Below are 8,294 nucleotides of genomic sequence, written 5' to 3'. Positions count from 1 at the left end.
GAGTATCCTTGAGCCATCAATCTTGCCTTGTTTCGAATGACAACACCATTTGCATCCTTCTTGTTCTTAAATATCCATTTGGTTCCAATGACATTATGTTCCTCCGTTGTCCTTGGCACTAATTCAAAAACTTGATTGTGCTCGAAGTTGTTAAGTCCATCATGCATGGCTTCAAGCCAATCCTCAGCATCGAGCGCATCATGTACCTTTTGGGGTTCAACACACGAAACAAAGGCATGATGCAAACAAAAGTTTGACAATTGTTGACGAGTAGTTACCCCCTTATTGAAGCTTCCAAGCACATTCTTGAAGATATGTTGTCGAACCCAGAGCCTGTTAGCTATCTTGGCGGCGCAGCGCTTCAATACTTCCTTACTGGGTAATTTAGGAGCGTCTTCTTGAACATCTTGAGCACTGTCTTGAACTTGCTCACTAGTTTTCCCTTGATACTGTGGTTGCACTTGATCTTGAGCAAACTCCGAGTCTTGAGCATGAACTTCGACATCATTTGGTGCAACACCATCTTCATGAGGTTAATCTTGTCCTTGATCTTCTTCATCGGGTTCAGGGCCTTCACTTTGTTCTCCGGAAGCGTGTGGGTCTAGAGAGGGTGATGGCTCCACTTGAGTAGAGCATTGTCCTTCTCCTTCGGCCACAAGGGGTTCCTCAATGTGGAGTATTTGACCAATCCCCATTCTTCTTATGGCTTGAGGAGGAATTTCATCACCTACATCACAAAGACCACTTTTCTCCACTTGGCAGCCATTATTTTCATCAAACTCTCTGTTACACGTCTCCTCAGTGAGTCCGGTGGACTTGTTGAGAACACGGTAAGCATGAGAGTTTTTAGCATAACCAACAAATATGCCCTCATGACCTCTAGCTTCGAATTTAGGCAAACGAACACCTTTCTTGAGTATGAAACACTTACAACCGAACACCCGGAAATACTTGAGGTTGGGCTTATTCCCGGTAAGAATCTCATATGGAGTCTAGTTCAACCCCTTGCGGGGGTAGAGCCGATTGGATGCATAACATGCGGTGTTAATTGCTTCGGCCCAAAAGTTGTACGGAGATTTGAATTCCGTCATCCTGGTTCTTGCCGCGTCCATCAATGTTCGGTTCTTCATTTCCGCCACACCGTTTTATTGAGGGGTATAGGGTGCTAAATATTGGTGCTTGATCCCCACGTCACTAAGGAACTCATTCAAGGTGTATTTATTGAACTCGATGTCGTTGTCACTTCTAATCATCAATATCTTTGCTTCATGTTGACGTTGAGCTTCATTAGCAAAGTCAATGACAGTTTGTTGAGTATAACTCTTCCTCTTGAAGAAGTATACCCAAGTGTATCTTGAGTAGTCATCCACAATCACCAAGAAATAATATCTTCCCCCAAGACTATCAAAAGATGAAGGACCAAAGAGATCCATATGAAGGAGCTCCAAGGGCCTTTTCGAGTAGATGATAGTTGTGGGACGGTGAGCCGTTTCATGAAGCTTTCCTTCAATACAAGCACTGCCAGCACGGTCTGTGGCAAAACTCACATTTGTTAGTCCAAGAACATGGTCCCCTTTGAGGATACTTTGCAAAGATTTCATATTTACATGAGCTAGCCTGCGATGCCAAAGCCAACCCACATCAACTTTCGCCATTAGACAAGTCATGATCTTAGTAGGTTGCTCCGAAAAGTTCACCACATAGAGACCGTTCTTGACACGTCCAACAAAGGCTACTTTAAGAGTCTTGCTCCACAAAAGGGCCATGGTATCAAGATTAAAGAATGTGGCAAAGCCCATAATTGCAAGATGACGAACGAAAAGCAAATTGTATGCAAGGGACTCAACAAGCATGACCTTCTCTATAGGTAAATCTTCACAGATGACCACCTTGCCAAATACCATTACCTTAGATGTTGAGGCATCAGCAAATTGGACATGGGTGGGCACAAATGGAATGTGACGCACATCCACCACCAAGTCCTTGCTCCCGGTCATATGATTTGTGGCTCCACTGTCGAGCAACCATGACACTCCACCGGAAGCAAATTCCTACAAGAGATCAATGCTTGGATTTAGGTACCCATTCTTGAATGGGTCCTTTGATGTTAGAAACAAGGTTCCTAGGAACCCAAATAACCCATTCAATGTACTCATAATGAGAACCAACAAATTTAGCATAAACATGCCCATCACTAGCACGACATAAAACATAATAGGGGTTAAAGTCACCCGCTTTGTTGGTACAGGTGGTTTTGCTCTTCTTGGCATTATCACCCCTTCCTTGTTCTTCATCTTCTTATGAGTACTCTCACCCTCTTTGACAAAAATGTCCTTGAGAGGGGAAGATAGGTTGGTCTTGTTCTTCTTTTTCTTCTTAGACGTGCAAACCCAAGTCCCTTCTTTCCTACAACTTCCTTTTGATTACTCAAAAGGTCATTTAGGTTCTTCTCACCTTGGATGCATCTCACAAGGCCCTTTTCGAGTTGTTCTTTAACCTTAGCATTTCCTCCACAAGATGCACATGCTCACAACAAGGGTTAGTAGCACAAGCATTATCAATTAGAACAAAAGGAGGACAAGTAGAAATCTCCTTGGTTAGTTTTACTTGGAGTTGATCATGAGACTCCTTAAGAGAGGAATGAACACCTTTCAAGACCTTGTGGGCCTTGTCAAGTGTGTCAAATTCTTCCTTGAGTCTATCATGGCCAATCCCAAGTGTAACTTTCTCATATTTAAGCACACGGGTAAGAACAAGAGCATGATCAAGATATTTTTGCAATTTAGCATGATCAACATTGTGTGACTCCTCAAGAGCCAAACGAAGAGGGCGCTCTTATTTTAAAGCAATGGATAGTTCTGCTATCTCATCGGCGTAATCACGACTATGTCCCACCAACTTGGAGATAGTCTCCTCATGAGACTCGATGAGATCATTGGCCTCACCAAGTTGTTCCAAAAGAGCAATAAAGTGTTTTTTGATCTCACCTTTGATCTTACACATGAATTTGTCAAACTCATTTTCATCAAGCTCCACTACTTCACTATCATCAACACAGTTTAACAATGAAGGAGAGGTAGTGATAGTGGTCTTGATGTTGGGGGTTACCTTATTTGTACCTTTGGCCACGAGGCACTTGGCGATGCGGATCTCGTTGGTGGCATCGAAGAGAGACATCTTGGGGGAGGAAGTGGCAATGGCCACGGTAGTCGTTGCCATCCCCTCATGGCATGTATCATCATTTTCATCATCGGAGGTGTACTCTTCATGAGCCACCAAACCCCTTGGAAGAGTCTTCTTGGTGAAGATGTTCTTGCTTGGGAAAGACTTGGCTTTGTCCTTACGAATGAGCTTGCCCCCGTTGGCTTCCCTCTTCTCATAAGGACAATCTACCACAAAGTGACTCACATTGCCGCAGTTGTAGCATGTCCATACTCGTTGCTTGTTCTTGGACCCACTTGAGTTGTTCTTGGAGTTTATCTTGTTGCCCCAAAATTGCCTTGATGCAAGAGCCATGTGATCGTGATAAGCATACTTTGTGTCTTCGGGGTAACCATCTTCTTCCTCTTCTTCTTCTTCATCAGCAATGACCTTGGCTCTCAAGGCAAGGTTGGGTGAGGCTATCTTCGACCGGACACGAGCAAGAGCATTGTCGGCGGTCTTTTTCATGATATTCATGGCAATGAACTCATCCAACACTTCGTTTGAGGTCAAGGTGTGGAAATCCGGCCTTTGACGAATGACGGAGGACATGGATTTGTTGAATGGCATGATGGCCTTGAGAAACTTGTGCTTGATCCAAGTGTCATCCGTATCCTTGCTGCCATGATCCTGAAGAGCAACAGCAAGAGCAGCCACCCTCGGGTAAAGATCACGGGGGTCCTCGTCTTCTAGCATCACAAACTCATCGGCCTCATCTAGAACCACTTCAAAGTTGGACCGTTGAATGCTCGAGCTCCCCTTGTACAACACCATGATGTGCTCCCAACAATCCTTTGCACGGGTGAAGGGGCGCAAGTAAGATAGATCTTAGGGAGGAACCATTGATTGAAGGATAAATAAAGCAGAATGATTGTATTGATTGTCCGCCTCTTCTCTTTGAGTGAGGTTGTTTGGATCATGTGGGTAAAAGCCTTGTTCGATGATTCTCCAAAGATTTGTTGAGCTGTGATTCAAATGAGACTTGATGCAAAAGACCCAACTAGCGAAATCACATTTAACAAGTTTAGGTGGAGGACCAAGGTTATTAATATGCGGTGTAGGGACCGCTCCTCCATAGACCGGGGGAGGAGGAACCGAGGCAAAGGTTCCCACCCCACTCTTGTCAAGAAGGGAACAAGTTCGAGTACCTTTAGCCGTTTCCTTATCGGAATTGGCCTCCGACTCCGATGTGGGTTTTAACAACAAGCAACGGCTCGGGAGAATTCTTCATCCCCTCAAGTAATTATTTAAGAATGGACTTGACTTCGGTCGTCATGGGCGTCTTGAGTGAGGCCATAGCCTCATTCAAGTCGCCCCGTGTGATCAAACCCAACTCCAGACCTCGGGCACTTAGGGCCCAACCCCACCGTCGTCAACCATACTCTTCGGGTGGTGAAACCCTTAATAAAGAGACGTGGCTCTGATACCAATTGAAAGGATCGATATGGTTGACTAGAGGGGGGTGAATAGGCAACTACCAATTTTTAGCTCTTCTTAACAAATTAGGGTTAGCAACAAAAGGTTCTCTAGATGAACAACTAGGTGAGCAACCTATATGATTCTAACAACAAAGACAACAAGTTCAAGCAAGGAATACACCACAACAATAATAAGTACAAAGTAAAGGTAATAGATAACCGCTAGTGGAACCGATGGAGATGAGGATGTGATACTGAAGTTCCTTCCCTTTGACAGGAAGTACGTCTCCTTTGGAGCGGTGTGGAGGAACAATGCTCTCCAAGAAGCCACTAGGGCCACCGTATTCTCCTCACGCCCTCACACAATGCGAGATGTCGTGATTCCACTATTGATGCCCTTGAAGGCGGTGACCGGACCTTTACAAACAAGGTGGGGGCTATCTCCACACAAAGCTTGGAGGATCCCAACAAGACCATGAAGCTTCACCACAATGAAATGTGGCTCCTAGGTGACATCAACCGTCTAGGGTGCTCAAACACTCAAGAGTAACAAGATCCGCAAGGGATTACTGGGGGAATCAAATATCTCTTGGTGGAAGTGTAGATCAGGGCCTTCTCAACCAATCCCTAGGAAATCAACAAGTTTGATTGGCTAGGGAGAGAGATCGGGCAAGAATGAGCTTTGGAGCACCAATGGAGCTTGGGAAGGTAAGAGGACACCTTCTCAGGGAAGAAGACCCCTTTATATAGTGTGGGGGACAATCCAACCGTTACCCCCCCCCCACTCACAGCACTAGCAGAGCGGTACTACCATTGCTAGGAGAGGTACTACCACTGCCAGGAGCGGTACTACCGCTGCTAGGAGCGGTACTACCACATGGTAGTTCACCAACCATGGTAGTAATAAATTACTACCATGCCTACCAAAGCTGAGGCAAAAGGATGCGTAAAAAGTCCGACGGAGCGGTAGTAAAAAACTACTACCGCCTAGAGAGCGGGCGGTACTACCGTTGTGCCTGCGGTACTACCGCTGGCCCTTTTGCACATATAGGGAAAACATGTTGGAGCTCCATTGAAGCAAGGGAAAAGTGGTGCAATGGAAATGTGTACGCGTAGATTCCACCCAAACCTTTCCGAAGCGGACCCCCTCTTAATAGTATGGCTTTGCTACTACTCAAATCCACCAAACAGAAACGTAGAAAGCAACCGTCTTTGAAAGACTCCGAGGGGCACCGAATCGTCTTGTGCCTAGTCATGAATTATCTGAAATGCTCAATGCACATGATTAGTCCGCACTCGCATTGTCATCAATCACCAAAACCACTTAGGGAGAAATTTTACCCATCATGTGGGTGACGCACCCGAGCGGACCAGGACGACAGAGGTTGTACCAGCAGGCACGAATAGGAAGGATTTTCTCTTTGGTGATTAAAGTGCACAACTCGCAGCCTCCCCCAAAAGAGGTTCCCAAAGCTTGTCATTCCGGTGAAAGACGACCATGCTGACGCGGCTCGCTAGGATGGAGGTCGTCACCAAGTTGACCGGCGCGTCAGAATGGCTACTTTAGCACGCGAAGACCACCTTTAGTCAGGATAGGCCTGCGCTTTTTTCCTTCTTTGAATTGCCGCCCTGTGGCCACCCTTTCCCTCTCATATTTTTAGGGAAGAGGACCAAGGCACTACAAGAGGGGCAGTGCCACTTCCATGTAAGGGGATCAACCCATTCCCCCCCCCCCTCACTTTTTCGTTTACCTAGAGCCACAAGCCCTCTATTGCAAGGCAATCCAACACACGCAGGAGTAGTTTATTACATTGCACGGTGGCCCAAACCTGGGTAGCTCGTGCATCCCCGGCGTGTGCGGTGAGATTGAATGAGCTCGTTGTCGACCTCGTCGTAGTTGTCATCGTGTCGTAGGTTGCCAAGCAAAGCCCCCCAGTGTTCGAACCCTAGTTCTTGAGAGAGTTTCTTGGACGCGGATCCAAGACTCCGACAAGATCCATTAGTATAATAGGCAAATCATAAACTTTAGTTATTGTTGTAAATTTATTCATATTTAATTATTGCATAAGGTACTGTATTCTAACTTCTCCATGACTTATATCCCTTGATATAATTTGTAGCATCATCAAAACAAGTAAACTATGGAAGCAAAAAACAGAATATGTGTAAGAGAGAACAGTGTTAGTGATTAGCACTAAAACCATACTTGTGTAACTTCAAAAATTCTGACAAATTTGGACAACCTGGGCAATTTATATACCAACTCCATGTAAAAAAATCAGATACAATCATATGGAAGAAATCAGGAGAACCTCGGCAATTTGATACCAATTCTGATATAATTCAACGATCTCATGGTCTAAGAAGCAAATACTTGACATGAAGAAAGCTATAACAATTAAATTCTTAATGACACAATCATATGCTAAGCTTACGGTTGGGATTATCCATCACATCATTCTCCTAACGATGTGGTCCCGTTATCAAATGACAACTCATATCTATGGTTAGGAAACCTTAACCATCTTTGATCAACAAGCTGGTCTATTAGAGGCTTACTAGAGACACAATGATGTTATGTGTCCACACATGTATTTAAGTTTTCGATCAATACAATTCTTGCATGAATCATAAATATTTATGATGAACAAGAAAATATAATAATAATCATTTATTATTGCCATTAGGGCATATTTCAACACGTCCCGGCTGAAACCAAGCTTGCGAGGCCGAAAATCGCCAGCCGATTAGCCACTCAAGCGTTGGTGTCGAAGGCTGCGGAGGCACATCTGGGGAGCGTCGATGCCGAACTGGAGAACGCGAAGGCAAGTGCCTGAGCTTCAGTTCTCGGGACTCATGGACGAACATGGGGAACACGTGCCAACGATCATTTAGTTTAGGTGATTGTTTGAAGTATTTCTAAAATTATACCTCTAGAGTCGGATGAGCTCCGCTTTCAGTTAAAGTATACCTGAAATGTAATGAATTCCGTCCGATTTATATGAAATCCATCGTGTGTGCATGAATATCTTGCAGTTTATATGAGATATGTCATGTTTACATGAATTTCTTCCATTTGATTTGACGAGTGGTTGGATTGTATGCGGATATTGTTGTATGACGGCCTCTCGCATCAGTGTGTACGGACTGATCCGCCCCCTCCGTGGACAGATGCCGAAGTAAATTTGCGGGTTAGCGTTGAAGATGCCTTGAGCGGAGGATGGTAAAACATGCATATTGTGTTAATTCGGTGTTTATAATTGGGGACGCTGATGAGGAAATTTCTAAATAAGGTGTGTTTTCATTCATGTCATCTCAGCGGGTAGAAATGATATCCATTCTATTTCTATGGCTTGAAATCATACGGTATTTTAGCTGTTGACAAAGTTTATAAAGACATTCACTAGTATTCACATGTGTAATTTTTAGGAGTACAAATTAAAAGCATACCATGTATTTATAGGATAGAAAAATAAATCCTTGAGCCTTCACCTTGTCGCACCGCCGTCCATGTTACATACCCTACTGCAACATGAAGGATGTTAAAACGAGAGATAAGATAGTGTACATACACTAGAGCCGCTCATCGCTCAAGCTTGGCAATGGCTGCGCAACAAGACCGTTGCATGCGTGCGTACTGCGTAGCGTAGGCCTTACTAGTCAGCGGGCGATCGC

Source organism: Hordeum vulgare, chromosome 2H, assembly GCF_904849725.1.
Source record: "Hordeum vulgare subsp. vulgare chromosome 2H, MorexV3_pseudomolecules_assembly, whole genome shotgun sequence".
Classification (NCBI taxonomy): Eukaryota; Viridiplantae; Streptophyta; class Magnoliopsida; order Poales; family Poaceae; genus Hordeum; species Hordeum vulgare.
The sequence above is the reverse complement of the archived record's forward strand: the minus strand, read 5'-3'. Positions refer to the sequence as shown.